General features: G+C 33.7%; 1 protein-coding gene across 1 annotated transcript in view; it reads left to right on the forward strand.

The window, feature by feature from the left end:
- The window catches only part of LOC149799158 (A disintegrin and metalloproteinase with thrombospondin motifs adt-2-like), a 53747-nt gene extending 35908 nt beyond the window's left edge, over positions 1–17839 (forward strand). The window contains exons 12-16 of the mRNA XM_089958305.1: positions 5–123; positions 4940–5029; positions 10597–10678; positions 12318–12403; positions 17786–17839. The gene's annotated coding sequence lies outside the window, so the exon portion shown is untranslated. The remainder of the gene's footprint in view (positions 1–4; positions 124–4939; positions 5030–10596; positions 10679–12317; positions 12404–17785) is intronic.
- Positions 17840–18512: the final 673 nt, after the last annotated feature.

Genomic DNA, 18512 nt, shown 5'->3' on the forward strand with positions numbered 1-18512 from the left:
TCAGGTGTTTGGTTGTGATGGGACATTGAGTAATAAAGTGCGAGACAAGTGCGGTGTTTGTGGGGGAGATAACTCTACGTGTTACGTAAATGAAGGTTTTATTCTTGGTTAATACAACTATGGGTAAGTTGTCTGTTACAAATCTATGGTCATAAACTAAGTAACAGAAAGAAGCAAAAAAAAAAAAAAAAATAAATAAATAAATAAATAAAAAAAAAACAAAAAAAAAACACAACAACAATATATTTAAAACTTAAATAATTAATTGTTTATTGTTACAAATGAAAATGTGAGAGGAACTTAAGGTTTATGAAGGAAACTAAAATAATCCTGAAAAAATTTGTATGAAACCCAAATAAATGAAAAGTTCCATATACATTTAAAAACTGTAAATGTACAGGTACGCCAGGACTCGAGATGTTGTCAAGATGGCGTCGTTTAGAAGTTTTCCTCTCGAATAATATCTAAAGAGAACATAAAACACGACTGCAGACTTTCAACAGGAAGACAAGAAATGAGGATGACTCCAAAATCGGAATGAACCTGATCGCACAGTTCTTTCCATATATACACTTTCTATTGTCACTATATTTCACAATATACCCCATGTGACGGATTTTACTACTCATTTTGCCTCGAACCTGCTTATTCATGTGACCTATTCCAACAAATGGGAAGTTACTGAATTATTCTAGTATTACCTAAACCCATGAGCCAATTAAATTAGTCCAATGGCGTCATTAAGTCTTATTATTAAGATTTTTAGTAGTCATTGTTAATTCATACGTCAAAATCTATTTATATATCCTGTGTAATTTTATGCTCTTAACAGACCCGAGTCACATCTAAGTAAAGATATTCTCGTACAATTGACAGTCATTAATAAAATCACAAAATTTAAATAAATATCATGTAACAGGAGTTACAAAAGTGTAGATAACCATGACAAATCGTTTTCGTGTTTTGCACTCCATTTCATGTTCCTATGACTGCTTTAAAGCCTGCTGTTTGGTTTCACATGTAATGTCCGACTGGGTTGCTGCACCGCTTTGATTAACTGAATATTCAAATATTTCTTTTCACAAACGTTTGTGCGACATACATTTCTTAAAAGACAGCTACCGAAATGAGAAAAAATGGTGTAAATATGTTCAGGAAATGTAATGACAAACATATCATTCATATCTTTAATAATATAATATTGAAGAACTAATTTATTTCAGCTCTCACGACGTGTTCGGCATTTATGGTCTCTTTTATTTTGATGTCCATTTTTCCTTTGATAACCCACTGATTTTCGATTATTATTGCATTGTTGTAAAGATTACTATGTGGTATTGTCACTTTCCTTATTAAGTCATGCTGACTATTTGGAGTAATAATGTGTTATATCAAGCAAGGATGGTTGATAACAATATCTGCTAGTAACATTTCGAGTTCAGGGGAACTCTGATAGCGATTGGAGAAGGAGGAGGAGCAGGAGTGGTGCATTTCAGCGTATACGCTGTATCTTTTCTTCTAATCATTATATGTAGCATATTTCGTCACACATCTGAGTCTTGTTTTCACTGTTCTTATCATAAGCAGAGGTGTCTAAAGGTCTTTAGAGTTATGGATATTCAGTGTGCAGATAGAACAGATGCGGTCCAGTTGGGACCTGGAATTCCATTAATGATAATCAGGAAATATTTGCCTTTGTGAAACTTGATTGTGTTTTGTTTACTTTATACGTTTATCTTTTTCACATTTGCAATAAAGAAATATAATATTTGCTCATGTAATTACTTTTTAGGAATCAGAGTTTGATATGATTGAAAGTCTTGGGGTAGTTGTTAAGAGTTCACGGGATGCACAGTCTGACAGTCTGGGGTTTCAAGACTTGTATTTCAATGTTTGGGATACGATTGAAACGCATACAGGGAACTAAGATAATTATGCTGTGTACTAAGGTCACACAATGGTTTACGTTCAACATTCTTTCCATGTGACTTTAAAGATCTATGTAGCATCTATGAGACAACTCGTATGTGGGGAATACCCACATATGTTCATTTCTTTTTTTCTTTCTTTGTAAGGCAACTTTGCTGAAATATATCTTCATGGTTGGACTTCTTTATTGGAATCTAAAACAGCCTAAGAACCATAGGATGTTATTATTTTCCTTACTTCCCTTCGTCTCCGATTGTTTTAATTGTAATAATAAGGTTGCAACTGAACTCTTATTCCCCAGGTCATTGATGCAGTTACTTGTTTCACAAATCCATCTTGCACTGTATCATTTTGTGAAACCTTCCACCTCATGATTTTTCACTCATATCCTAATCACACACATAAACCAGATAAACTACGGAACTCACACATATGAAGCATCACTCCAGAACAATCCGATGAAAATCAAATTTCCACATTCTGCGTTAAGATCGGACAGACACCGAAAAACGTATATGTTTAGTCACCTATGGAACTCTATGTTCGCTTATGTTTTAGTAGCCTATCAGATAAAGCGTTGCGAATGCATGTTGACAGAGTTATCATTGGTAACTTTATGTTCCGAATGAAGCTCGTCACTTTAAAAATTGAAAGCTTTGAGTTGATTTGTGAACTTGACATGACCACTTATTTTTGTCCATCGGATCAGAGCTGTCATTAATGCATGGCTGGAATAACAATATTAAACTTTTGATTTATTTATTTCTCTTTATATATATATATATATATATATATATATATATATATATATATATATATATATATATATACCCGCCCCAATGAAAACAAAATCAGGTTTCATTCTAGAGTTTTGGGAAGCATTCCACAAAATATTTGTTTTCACTCATGGAAGAAAACGAAATAAATTATGAAACTCAAACATGTGAAGTAGAACGTTACATGTTACGTGACGCTACCATTGAATATTATGTAGGAGGAATGGTCAGACAACTAAAGTTGGCTTTCGAGCATCATATGACCAACATGTCACTTGCCGATGGTAGACAGTATACAAGAAAATTGTACTTTGTTCACCTATATCACGTCCTGACCTTCACATCAGAAGGCCACATCATCAAGTGTCGGGTCGTGTAAGCTCATGAAATATCAAGAATATCAAGTACACATCATCAAGTGGCGGGTCGTGTAAGCTCATGAAATATCAAGAATATCAAGTACACATCATCAAGTGGCGGGTCGTGTAAGCTCATGAAATATCAAGAATATCAATTACTCATCATCAAGTGGCGGGTCATGTAAGCTCATGAAATATCAAGAATATCAAGTACTCATCATCAAGTGGCGGGTCATGTAAGCTCATGAAATATTAAGAATATCAGGTACTCATCATCAAGTGGCGGGTCATGTAAGCTCATGAAATATCAAGAATATCAAGTACACATCATCAAGTGGCGGGTCGTGTAAGCTCATGAAATATCAAGAATATCAATTACTCATCATCAAGTGGCGGGTCATGTAAGCTCATGAAATATCAAGAATATCAAGTACTCATCATCAAGTGGCTGGTCATGTAAGCTCATGAAATATCAAGAATATCAAGTACTCATCATCAAGTGGCGGGTCGTGTAAGCTCATGAAATATCAAGAATATCAAGTACACATCATCAAGTGGCGGGTCGTGTAAGCTCATGAAATATCAAGAATATCAAGTACACATCATCAAGTGGCGGGTCGTGTAAGCTAATGAAATATCAAGAATATCAAGTACTCATCATCAAGTGGCGGGTCATGTAAGCTCATGAAATATCAAGAATATCAATTACTCATCATCAAGTGGCGGGTCATGTAAGCTCATGAAATGTCAAGAATATCAATTACTCATCATCAAGTGGCGGGTCGTGTAAGCTCATGAAATATGAAGAATATCAATTACTCATCATCAAGTGGCGAGTCGTGTAAGCTCATGAAATATCAAGAATATCAATTACTCATCATCAAGTGGCGAGTCGTGTAAGCTCATGAAATATCAAGAATATCAATTACTCATCATCAAGTGGCGGGTCATGTAAGCTCATGAAATATCAAGAATATCAAGTACTCATCATCAAGTGGCGGGTCGTGTAAGCTCATGAAATATCAAGAATATCAATTACTCATCATCAAGTGGCGGGTCATGTAAGCTCATGAAATATCAAGAATATCAAGTACTCATCATCAAGTGGCGGGTCGTGTAAGCTCATGAAATATCAAGAATATCAAGTACTCATCATCAAGTGGCGGGTCGTGTAAGCTCATGAAATATCAAGAATATCAAGTACTCATCATCAAGTGGCGGGTCATGTAAGCTCATGAAATATCAAGAATATCAAGTACACATCATCAAGTGGCGGGTCGTGTAAGCTCATGAAATATCAAGAATATCAAGTACTCATCATCAAGTGGCGGGTCATGTAAGCTCATGAAATATCAAGAATATCAAGTACTCATCATCAAGTGGCGGGTCATGTAAGCTCATGAAATATCAAGAATATCAAGTACTCATCATCAAGTGGCGGGTCGTGTAAGCTCATGAAATATCAAGAATATCAAGTACTCATCATCAAGTGGCGGGTCATGTAAGCTCATGAAATATCAAGAATATCAATTACTCATCATCAAGTGGCGGGTCGTGTAAGCTCATGAAATATCAAGAATGTCAAGTACACATCGTGACTAGGATTAACATAGTTGTACTGATGAAGTATAGGTCAACTGGACGAGTTATGATACTATGCTACGGATTACATAACACTTGAATCAACAATATTGCGTACATATTGTACTGTGTTATTTCCTTGTAATTTGTTTAAGATCCAATAGATTGAATCTGCTCCCCCCCCCCCGTTCTGTCTTTTGCTTGGATTGAATAATTGGTCCATCTGCTTTGTCCCTTGATACCACATTTGGTCAAAAAAAGTGATATCAAAACATGTTCGGTTTCTACTCCTAGGTGAGAGGGTTGTCGTGGCAACGCTTCCGAAAGGTACCTACAAGATCCTCTTTTACTTCAGATGGGGAGATATGAGACAAAATTACCTTGGTAAATCTTTATTTATGTTATTTTCAATGGTCATTATTATTTCACATTACGTTTTAATGACCTAGTCAGGGTTTGAGATGATCAAAAGAGTGCGCTGAATATAAGTCCTAATAAGGTGTCCTGGTTATGAAGTTAATTTTTCCTTATATAAAATTATGGCACGCAATCTACGAAAACAGGGAAATCATGTACTACGTGACTTATACGTTGTTTTTACATACCATGCTTATGCATCTTAATATGTGGATTAATGTTTTGAAATTTGATCGTACTTACTGCATTTTCCATTATTTTATGTGCATACGCATTTCTTTGTGTAAAAAGTCAGTACTCGAATTGTACAGTTCGACACATTGACCTCCTAGCTGGGCTTATTTTCTGTTTTACAAAACACACTTGTAATAATTTAACGTATGCCAAAAAGTACTTAGAAAATAAAATACATTATTTATATACAATGTACGGTTGCATGGATAAATGAATGAATTAAAAATATCGATAAAATCTTGTGTGCTCATGAATCTTCGGAGACTCAGACAGACACTAACAAATATATAGAGAGAACAAGACAGCGAAAGAAGATACTCCACGTTCAAATGCATTATACACATATGTACCTGGGTGTTTTAGAGTTGTTAAATCTTCATTTAGTTTGCACATGCTTGGTTTCTGCCAATAATACGAATCAATGTAAGACTTTCTAAGCGAGAGGTATGGAGGACAGGTCATGACAAAATGATGGACATATTTGATCTCATTATTTATACAAAGTTCACATGACCTTACATATCTTTCTTTTACTATAAGTCTACCAGTCTTGATATGTAAAGAGTGCGATAAAACCCTTAATTTACTAAATCTGTTCTTGGCTGCTATTAACAATTATTCTAAGATAAGAAGTGGTTTCGATCATAACTTGTATATCGTTATACCTGTAAGAAAATTTCGAGACAACTGTTGAACGGCAGTCAGAATGAAATATGTATTTTGGTATGTGGTTAAAAAACGATAAAAAACAACAACAAGATATATGGACTGAAATAAGGTAATACCGGACTTTTCCAAAATCTGTGCGTAATAGTATAGTTCTCACATTAAAAACCCAGTTTTTATAATTGTTACTTTCGCAATAAGTTACCATTAATTAGTATATTTTTGAAGAATATAATTACTGTTAATTAGCAGTTTGAACCAGTATTAAATGATACTCACATATCTATTTAAATAAAATGGATACCTGCCCAATTCACCATGTACAAACATATTGTTGGTACAAAATTCTACATCTAGCAATATCTTCAAATATTGTCTATGTACCCTTTATATATTGTCTGCTTTCAACAGCTTTACATTTCGCAGTCATAATACAAACTTGAGATGCAAACGAATTTAATAAATCAGTTTATATCCACTGAACATTGTAGACTGTTAGGATTATTCAGAATTTTTCATTGCTTTGACACCTTTTCTAGCAAAAGTGTCTGTAGCATATCGAAGCGACCCTCTGCTGGCAAAACCTAGTCCTAAATAATTAAAATTATCTACAATGTCCAGAAATACGTCTACATATTTAATTGAAACGTCAATTCCTCTGAGTCTTTTGTTAACAATCATAACCTTTCTTTTATTAATGTTTACATATTTTACCCTCTTATACAGTGTGCATGTAACTTATCTAAGCATACATTCAGACCATAGGTTATTTATGAAAATATTACTATCATCAGCAATAATAAAAGTTTTTGAGATATTTCTTCTACAATGTCACCCTGCTGCTATACTTGATTGTAAGGCAATTTCCAGATCATTGCTATAAAAAGAACACAGAAGTGGAAAAGGCTGTCTTCTTGACGAAGGCCAAGTGAATAATCGAAATGCCTGAGTATTTAACTGCTTTGCGCATGACGTAAATGCAAATGTATTATTGTTAACGATTTCCCACTCAATCAGCATTTTACTACTTTATGTCATAGACTGATCTTTTCCATATGATCAAACGTTTTTTTTAAAAGGTCAGTGAAGCACAGGAAAGCATTTTCTTTTCTTCTGCTAGCTTTATAATAGCTTTATAATCAAATAATTTAATATAAAAATGGCATCTACTATACTATTATTCTTCTGAAAACCAAATTGTGCTTCAATAATAATATCATTTTTAATTGCCCATCGGACATTGTTTGATTTTATCTGCAAACAAACACGTTTGCTATACACATAAGCAATGGTATCCTTCCATAATTATTTGCATCCGAATGACCACCGTTTTAAAACATAAGTACAGTAAGACTTTTGCTCCCATTTGATGGAAAAATACCACTTCTAAAGATCTCGCTGAAACGTTTTAGCATGTGATTTGATAAAAGTGGAAATGACTCAAAAATGTATTCATTCAAAACTGTCTCAAGAACAAGTGCTTTGTTTAATTTTTACATTTTTCACAGGTCTTCTTCAGTTATAATTGGAGCATCCGTCTCTGCAAGTATTGTTATACTTGAATTCTCAGTAATTGAGTAACGCGTTAAGCAGAACATGTTATATTCTGTTTTCTTTCATTATGTAATGCATTGTCTTTACGGTGGATGTGAATGAATTTAATTAATGAAATTACTTTCATATAGTTGCCTTGTTTCTATACGTCTACCATTAAACCAAGGAGCATTATGTTTAATAAAGACATCAACATTTCCCATTATGCAAACGCACCGTTCTCTTCAAATATCGATTGGCATTTTCGAAAACAAAATAGCGTGAATGCTTTGGCTTTCTCATCGATGTATGTTTGGTCTCTGATTCCAGTAGTACTACTATTTAAGTCTTCTTCCGATTCAGTAAGGAACCGGGTTTTAAAATCTTGATTTAATTTATGTTGTAACAGTGTAAATTTCATGCAGTTGAGATAATTACTTGCGGTTTTTAATGAGAATAACAATGGAATATGATTTGAAAATTCTGTAAAATATAATAAGAAGCTTTAAATGAAGAAGAAATTAATCTCAGCAAGCAAGCATAATAGGCAACGGCAATATAATATTGTATGGATATTAAGAAGAAAATGCCTATTCAATGCATTTGTTTGTTAGGAAAATTGGATCATATAATTACATTTTCACGGTCATTCCAGCATGTTTTCTATTTGTTTAGACATTTTTGAAACTTTAACTCTAGTTTTCCTTTTCCCAAACAGTTGCTAATACAATGAAGCTGCAACCGGTAGACTAATGAAATGTGGCATTCTTGTTTGTTTGTACACGTAAACAGTCTGATTAGATTTTCCTGCCGTTGTAGAAATTTCATAACATGCAACATAAGTAGTCATGATCGAAGCCGTCAGGAATTAGCGAATTCATAGGACTCTATGGACAAAATATTAATTTATACTATGTGCAGTCAATAATATGTTTTGCTGAAAGACTAAAACATACAATTCGCATAATCCTTCTCAGATAATTAATTACATTCCTTTAATAATCATCTATTCTAAAGAATAATTTTAAGGTTTTGAATACAGCCTGAAATATGTTTAGTCGTCTGATTTTGGTCTTCCTTCTACGTACGGAAAAAGAATACCCAACACGAACGCCGGTGTCTATCTAGCAAGGAGCTACGTATTAATTCAGCCCGTGAAAGAATTTCATATTTGAGCAAATTTTGATTCTAGATATAACAAATAGATATAACATACAAGCATAATCATCATTATTTGATATCCCGTAATAGCACTGAAATATGAGAGTAAGCGATATTGGCGCGAGAAAGCCCATTTCCTTTCTACTCTTCCCTGCTGTTTTCTTATACATCAGAATGTTTTTTAACTATCTTAGTACGTCATGTAGTGTAAGATAACTATTGATATAGGTGGTTTTGGGAATAGGTAACTGAAATTCACATCATCATTGTTTGATCAGCTTAAACTTCACTGAGCTGCAAAAGTGTCAAATTTTGTGGTTATCATTTTTAATGTGATGAATTATTATTTCATGAAACGGGATGGTTGTATCTATTAAACAGTACTAGACTAGACTGGAATATGAATTTGAAAATTATAGATTGGTAATTCGCCTACATAAATATTGTCCATCTGAAAGTGTTTTAAAAATCACGGTTATACTGCAAAACAAATATTAAATTCCTGTTTTCGTTTGTTAAGAAAAGTGTTTCTAGTTTCTTCCTAACAGATAAACATATATCTTTAATTATTATGAATTTGGTTTTGATATATTTGTTGGCCAAATTAGTATTTCTCAAATGTTTATACTTATGAATCACGTTGTAATGCGGTGGACACCCAGTGAGAACTAACTGTTCTACATTGTTATTGGTTGGAACACGTAATGTGGAAACCCCCGAGGACAATAGCATATATTAAAATCACCTTGATTGGTCATTGTATTCTTATCCTTGTCATCAGTATTTAAACCAACAGGGAATATTTAAGAAATGATGGATTTAGTCCACCAGAAATTCAATATGTCACGCCAAATTTACCTAATGTAAGAATGTAAGACGAAAAGCAATTGTAATTCATATTGTATGAACTAATTAGCGTAAATCAGCCGTTTGTGTTTGATAATCTGGCTAATGTTAAGTATTGAAAACTTGTGCATGATTTTATCATTTAGTAAGAAAATCATAATGTGCTGTTAATGCTATGGAATAAATATTAACACAGACAATTATTCTTCACAAACAAATGGATCATTGATCTATCCCACCAAATATGCACGAGCTGTATTTTTGATTGTCAGTGACATACATTATTGTACAGCTTCATGTTCATTCAATTAGTTTCTGAAATCCTATCTCCAGTTTCAGATATTTTGAAATGTTTCATTGCAGTGCTATTTCATCGTTCTTATCCCTTTTGTCTTATGTTTCTCTCAAAGAATTATGGTCTGATGATGTAAAAAGAGAAGCCAATTATTGCGTCCATGATCGCCGGTACCTCCTCAGTATATGATAACAGGCAAAACCCACGTCAATTTGCTGGAACGCAATGGACGTATTTCTTTGCTGCACAATATTTGTTTGCTGAGGGACCAACAAGTAAAAACAGTTAAAATAAAATGTCCAACAACTAGGAGTCTAATAGAGAATAACACATACATACACATCACACCGCCACTGGAGTAATCTTTATTGTCGCCTTCAGTAATAATAATAATAATAATAATAATCTTGTTCTTCTTAATATTATTACAAGAAAATCCAAGCTGAAGATCAAATTGTCACATCACAGTCTTTAAACTGCACCGATAATCCTTGCTAGGAAGAGAAGAACTTCAAATGTACGTTTTAAAATGATTTATGTTATTCAGTAAACAATTAATATGACCATACCCTCTGTGATATATATATATATATATATATATATATATATATATATATATATATATATATATATATATATATATATATATATATATATATATATAATGAAATTTATTTTCTATTTATTCCTCACTGCACTCATTGTTGTGTATTTTGTTTTGTTTGGTTTTGTTTTGTTTATACACTTACATATGGAAATTATGCTGGCAGATCATTGATAGTTTGCATATACATTTCAGCTGTATCAAAAATCAACATTTCCAAATACTGGTGTAAATTATGCATATTCTATACCTCGACCACAACCCAAAACTACCACTGGTAATTTCTCTCTCTCTCTCTCTCTCTCTCTCTCTCACACACACACACGCACAAACACAAACACGCACACTCACTATTGCAGATAATGGGACAAATAGTGCAGCTAGGAATGATTGTTCACAGCCAGTGTCAGTGTATACATTTCACATCTTACAGCTATTCCGCAAAATGGGCGTAGATTAAAGCACCTTTTGTCTCAGCAGCATGAGAATTTTCAAAAGCCGATGTATAAATAGGTAAATTAGACTTCATGCTTATTAAACAGGTTTACACTTTCTCCACACACAAAAGTTGTCATGACCAGTTTTCTCATAATTGGGTTATAAATGGGTTGGAAAAGCCATAAAAGTTGCTTATGTTTAGCAAAATAAATGCCTTTTCTAAACCATATTTAGAACTAAATTCGCTTCTGTTAACAATCATTTCATTCGAACGCCAAGATAAGTCAAAATGTTATGTATACCTTATACCGCTCCAACATACTAATATAATTTATTGGTTTTCGATTGAAGTGTTGTCAAAAGTGCATTTTAAAGTGTTCATATGAGCTTATCAGAGTTGTAGTCTAAGCTTCGAAGTCAAGAAGATTAAAATTTATTATTATATGCTGGAGATAAGGGATTTTAACATCAGATTCGTTCTCAATTGACGACGGAGTTAAAAAAAAGCTCCCAGTTTTTATAACTTTGGTCAGTACGTGAATTTTGTCACTGAGCAGTATCTACTTGTATAGACAATTTTAGCGAGGTCAGTAGACACATCAGCTCCAAATATACTGCTTGCAAACATTCCACATTTTCTGTACAAAAAAATAATAAAGTGAAACTTCATAGTTTGTGCACATGACGAAAACGTAAATTAATACTTGTGCTACAGGTATGGCCCCTGTAGTTTTGTAGCACATTTACTTATTTGGCAAATGTCTATAACTGATACTATTTAACCTGCAATACGATGCAGTTCACTTTGATGTTAGCGTTTTCTTAATATCTTCTTTAAACTGAACCAGTTAAAAACAAACGTTTATACCTTTCGAGTTGATTTTACAATATCTCTGATGAATATCAACCCAGGTGGTTGTTTGCCATTGCAATCCAGGTCACCGTGTATGTTCCTTAGTTAAAACTCGCAATTACTTCAAAGATTGCATGTATTACCGAGAATTATTTCTGCACCAAGATTATCTCGTTGAAAATATTTATTCAGTATAGCAGCATACATTGCACAATAAGTATACATCACAGTTCTTTGCTTTATTATTTTACGTGCTACACTATGATTCAGTTTGGTGATAATGGACAAAAGTCACAAGCTGTATTGTTTTTAAATGTAGTTATATATATATATATATATATATATATATATATATATATATATATATATATATATATATATATATATATATATATATATATATATGGGTATATATGGGTATATAAACCTTGAAGACTAATATGTCTTGTAATAACCGTGATGTGGGTACAACTTTATAATTATATAAAACAGTCAGTGGTATTTTACAAACATAACATAAATAAAACAACAACCAAATAGCATACATAAGCAATAACTTTATTATTCGACTAAATTGGATTTATGTACGATCATTGATATGTCTCCTTTTCATTAATTGTGATAGCTACTCGTAGTTCTAAACCCGTGACAGACTCTCAACCCACGTCTACTGCGTATTCAGTACCAACAGCAACTTCACCAACCACAACTGTAAGTATGTAATACAAATATATATGCCTACATGGATAGCCTTTCTCTACGGTTTGGTTTGCTGGGACACTTTTCATCAATCTACTTAATTTCCTAACATTTCCTACCTCGACTGATGCTTCATACTTATAATCTTATTAATTCAGGCACAACATTCTGAAGCATTGTAGAAGCTATTTTATTTAATATTTTGATACTAATGTAGCCTAAATTCTTATTGTCAGATGTTATATTCCACCTTGACAGATAACGGCTAGGTAAACACTGCTTTGGAAATATACAGTTCAGAAAATATACAGACGGCATTGTTTGCATGAGATATCTTCTCAACCAATGGTAAACCAGTTATTTTGTGGGTATCAATGTTCCAGCTTTGGCGAAAGATCACATTTTTATAGACAATTAAATGTTTGTATTTAGGATGAGGTCCTACTGCGTCCGCAGAATGATTGTTGTTCTTTGTTCCTTTACATTGGTGGCTTACAAACAGCATAATATACACAAAGATTGGTACCCACGAAAACTGGTGGGTGAAAAATGATTGGGTTCGGGAAGATAATGTGCTAACATATTTATCCAGTTGCTCATCGTATTTATAATCATGCCTATGGATTGTTATAGCTAGTTTACATTGATATGTTGCTTTGCCATTTATTGCATACGTACAGACTTTGTAAGCAGTGTATAAATAGTTATATACACACAAGCCTGTAAAACGTTTGAAACGCCTGATTCGTTCCCAGGACAGAATACACGAACGTCAACTGACAGGATGCCTAAAGTTGCAAAAAGTAGCAATAAACCTGTCAGATTCTGAGTACCACTTGGAACTTGGTTCTCATAAAACTCTGCTTCGTAATATACTAATGACATGAAAGTACCTTTGACTTTTGTCTCAAAGATGTCTGCAAATGACCCATTCGTGCAATCTAGAACAACTAAGATCCATGACAAATTCAAAACGATCTGTCTGAGATGGTTCTGTAGAATATATAGCCTGCAAAGTATCTATCTACATAACTTCACATTACGGCCTTAAGATCAGCAGAGAACGAAACATTGTAATTTTAAAATTGCAACATATTAAGCTATCAGCTGTAAGCATTTAATATTTACCTCTACCATATAGAATCTCAGAAAATTAATTTGCAATACTTCGTAGACAAACTCACATCACACGATAAAAAATCAGTTATGAAAATAAAGTCTGTGGCAAAATGTTTCGGAAAACTTACGGCATATATGCCACAAATCCGGTACCAATGACCGCTCCGTTGACTTAGTGGTTAGAGCGTCCGCTTCGGTTGCGAGAGGTCGTAGGTTGGAACCCCGGCCGAGTCATACCAAGGACTTATAAAAATGGTGCTAACAGCTGCTTCGCTAGACGCTCAGCATTAAGAGGTTAGTGTTAGGACTTGTCGGCCTGGTGTCAGGATAATCTGACTGGGTGGGACATCATGCAACATGTCTGCGGCATGATTCCCCAGTGCTAGACATCACTTTAAACTGCCACACTGCAGACATCGTAGCGATATGACTGGAAAATTGTTGAAGCTACGTTAAAAACCCTGTGAGTGAAATTAACTTGAATAAAAGTTAATTCATTTCACATGCTAAGTTTTGGTTTTAGCACGCCTACTATACAAAAAGGGAAGGAACAGTTTCTCGGTCACTCTAGTAGCAAAACAATTCTAGCGTTTGTTGTTAAAAGTAGGCCACAAAGGTGCCGTCAGTGTCACAATTCTGAGAACTACTGGCACACGCCTGCTGAATTATGACCGGTATGCTCCAAACCATGCAGCAAACGTTCGATATCTGCTGGAGTACGAGAGATATGTGCATGAGCGTAGTGTACACTTGGACAGCCGCATTTAAGTAAGCAAAAGATTCATATAAACAAGACAAACATCAACCGAATAAAACTGATGTATAAATGTACACTGTAAACGAGAACTGTCAGTGAAAACAAACAATTGCTTCCGTTACCATATTATCAAACATACAAATTTCGATGATTCTCGTTCTGCTAACGTTTAGATGGAAAGGAGACAACTTGCAGCTTGGGCTTTGGCAAGCGACTTAATGACCGGAAAATGAAGTTTCATGAGTCTTGACATGTTATGTTTTCAACATGAATAAACGGCTACACTGTCAGTTTCGTTCCACAACGTTTCCAGACGGTCATACAAGTTTGATTCACATTTCGAGCAATAAATATTATTCCAGACTTAGAAATTGGAAACAAAATGTAATCTTCAATTTGTCAGAACATTATAATATGGTATGGAGTCGCATAAGTGTTTGTCATGGAGGGATCTAGTGGCTGAAATAGTCTCCCAGACAGCTCCATTGTAGCACTTTTACATAATGTTTTAAGGTGTTGGTGGCGGAAAGTGGAGGGGGATGTCTAGAAATATTTGACTTTAGCCTATATATGCCGGTTGTCCCATATGTCGTTTAGGAAATCCAGTCTTATGCTCATTGTACATGGTTGTTGGTGTATTCAGCGTATCTGCATTCTACACACTGGTGTAAATTAGAAGCATGCGAATACTTTTTGTTAATAAACAGATAACACAATCTTTGTGGATGAGAAAATCCATCATCCTTCAAACGACTTGTCAACTCATCATCTAGTCATGATCTCTGTATGAGGGTTGTTACGACTCTCTAGTCCTGAAAATGAAACAGGAAAAAGCGAAAACCAACAAGTTTTGGGCGATTAAAATATTATTTATTTCCCTAAAATACTAAGGTAAAGAATAAAACATAACTTGCATTTTGGCAACTGAAATCCTAAAGTCTTAATTGTTATATCAATTTCAAAAATGTCGAGAAATCAGAATGAGTTTCAAAGGTATTCTGAATATCATGAGTAATATACTGAAGTATCAACAGTACAGAAGAATCACTATGATATAGTCCCAAAATGTTTTTAAATGAATTTTCAGTAATTCGGTGAAAGCTATTGACCCAGGTAGTCTTTAAATGAATCACAGTAAATCCGTACATGTATGACTCCAAACAGTCTGAACTACTTCGAGCACTGTAATTCTCACGAATGTTTAAATAAACTAATTCCTCTGACTATAACTGAATAACTTTCAAGACTGGCGGTACTACTAAGAAGTTCTAATTCTACGTAATAATTCTCATATATATATATATATATATATATATATATATATATATATATATATATATATATATATATATATATATATATATATAAACGCAATAGAGACAAGACAATAAGAAGCTTCAATGAATCCTTTTGGCATTTTGAAATCACTTTGCAGTAAACACATTAGCTGTTTAACAGCAACTAATCCAGAATTAGGGCAGCTTGGCTTTTCGTTAGAACTCATGTCATGCAATACATCACGTAATATTTGCTTCAACAAAAGTTCAGCTCAGCATTGAAAGTTTGTTAATGAAAATATGCAATTGGTACATGATAATACACATAATATAGGTATGAATAAGAAGGTAATGAGGTGATCTACTGCTACAAAACTATTTAAACAACAGTTTTACCAACTTCCTTCGTGAACGCCAGCATGACAAAGCTCAACCACCACTGTAAGTTATTCCTACGTCGTACCATCGTACATCAAGGATACTATAGGTTTCCACGGTCGCTAGTGTATCCTTGGTCATTGAAATATTAAGTAAAATTTAAATACATGGTATGTTTACAAGCCTACACTAACCACCAAAATGAAAGACATCAATACTATATAAAATTTTAAATATTACTTCCTGCCTGATTTTTCCAAAACGTTAACATACTATTAACCTTTTTCATCTGCATGTTTTGTATGATTATTTCGCCATGTTGAAAACGTAAAACGTTTCCTTTTTTGTTGGACATGGGTCATGTTGGCTTATAAAAGTTTAGCAACAAATTCATTTTGATTGATTAAATGAATTTTAAAAATGACTAGTGTCTTTCCTTTTGAGGAGGTGGGGTTCATTTATTTACCTGCTGGTATACCTTAAATTCATTAATTTATTAAATCATAATGACTAACCACTTTGACTCACTAGCGTCATTTAAAAATTAGATTTTCATTTACTGCTAACGTTTTGTAACTGCTTTCTGCTTATTTTGTTGTGACTGTGTTTGTTTTACAGTGCATTTTATGCATTTTGTTCTGTTGGTTCTCAACATATGCACCTGCTATTAAACCACTTTCAGCATTTCCATTAACTGCATATATGCCCTAACGGTACAAGCGTATTTGTTTTGTTAAAATATATTACATAAAATGGTGTCTTTTATGATCTTAGGACAAATTAAACACTGGGGTATCTCATTTGAAATTACTTTAAATTTTTCTTTATTATTAATTCAATATATTGTGATGCGTAAATATGACCTGAACATTATATAACAGTCTGATGTGCATGAACTGAATGGCTATACCAACTGATGTTTTACAACTAATTGCGTGAAGAGCACGCCATTTACAAAATAAAATAATAATTCGATATCTGGAAGTGTCGGAATGTGGACATGTGATGATGATAGGAGTTGGAGATGACTATGGAAGCTAAGACTGTTGGTAACTAAAGTAAGGAAAATTGTATTTTTCGCAGAGATGTACTTCATTAAACGAATGCTCTTTCCCCGTTATTTGAGATTTTGTATTAACATTTTCTCATATCCCGGTTTTCGTTTACGAGTCATGTTTTGATTGAAAGTTAACGTTATTAAGCATGGTTTCTAATGGTTACGTGGTAAACAGCATCTAGCTTTACACTTTATATTCATGACCTCCTATGTTTTTATTTGTATAGGCCCGACTTCCACTTACATCAGAAAAATTCCATGCTTTGTGTTAAATTTCAGTTTTAATAGTGGCCCACCTGCATTATGTGAATTTTAATTTGCAAGATTTGCATTTTTAACTATGCAGAATGCTTCGATTTTACTTATTGATATAATCATGTAAACAAAAGAGGACTGTCGTTTTGTCCAAACATTATTGCAAGTATATAGTTGTAATAAAATTATCTGCAAGGTAAATGATATCATTAGGATTAGCAGAAGGCGGTTTGATTGTTAAGTTTTGGAACATTAGCATTAGAAACACTTTTAAAAGTACACAAACAAATACGATTTGTTAAAACCTCAGATGCCTGTAGATTTGTTCAGGATGTTTGTGGGAATTTCTAATATACGCTCGTTGTATGGATCATTTTGCCATCTGTATAAATAAAACATCAACAAACGTTTGTGTTGCTCAGCCATAGCTGTGAAACAATCAAAAATAAAACCGTGGCAATATCAATTATGTTAAAAGCCCTCAGTAGTCCTTTATAAACATGCACATGTAATCTGTTGCTAATGATCACCCTATTATGTAATCACTTCAGTGCAAAGTGTCATGTCGAGACGACAAATGCCACAAACGATGTGAACGAGACGATGCGGTCATCTCCTCAGCAGGTAATAAAGACAGCAGATGCCACATGTCCTTCAAAGTATGGTGGATGTTCTTAAATGTACCCAGTATGTCATGTTTTAGATACCACTCGCTACTCGAGGTCATCAGTGTAATCACGTTACACTCAGTTCAAATAAAGGGCATATAATTGGATAGGAATTGGTAGCAGTGGGTAATTTTGATATGCCAATGAGGTGAAATAGACGGTATTGGCTTGGATATACAACATTCTCATCAGCAACATATATACATTATCTTGACTGCCCATTATCGGATCGAGAACGACACAAACGTGGCACAATAACCATGCACGTTTTTATTTGGCATACCACGAAAATATTTTGATTTTATTTATGATACTTATTTCATATATCCTTGTGTAAAAGCAATGTTAATCAATACAGTTAGAGCGCCACACTTAAATTATAATAAACGTGTTTGAAATTGTTTATTGAACCATGAAATGAAAATATATCCGAACTAATATGTACTTGCTTTTATTTCAGAATTTGTCTATCCCCCTTTGTTGGTGTTGATGTTGTGCGTCTTAATTGTGATGGCGGCACGGATATAGTAATAAGGACAATGTAGTGGAATTTTGTGTCAAATAAAACATGGCACAAAGATGGCTGGATTTACTATGTTCTCGTTGTCTT

Source organism: Sinohyriopsis cumingii, chromosome 5 (assembly GCF_028554795.1).
Source record: "Sinohyriopsis cumingii isolate HCF-2022 chromosome 5, ASM2855479v2, whole genome shotgun sequence".
Taxonomy (NCBI): Eukaryota; Metazoa; Mollusca; class Bivalvia; order Unionida; family Unionidae; genus Sinohyriopsis; species Sinohyriopsis cumingii.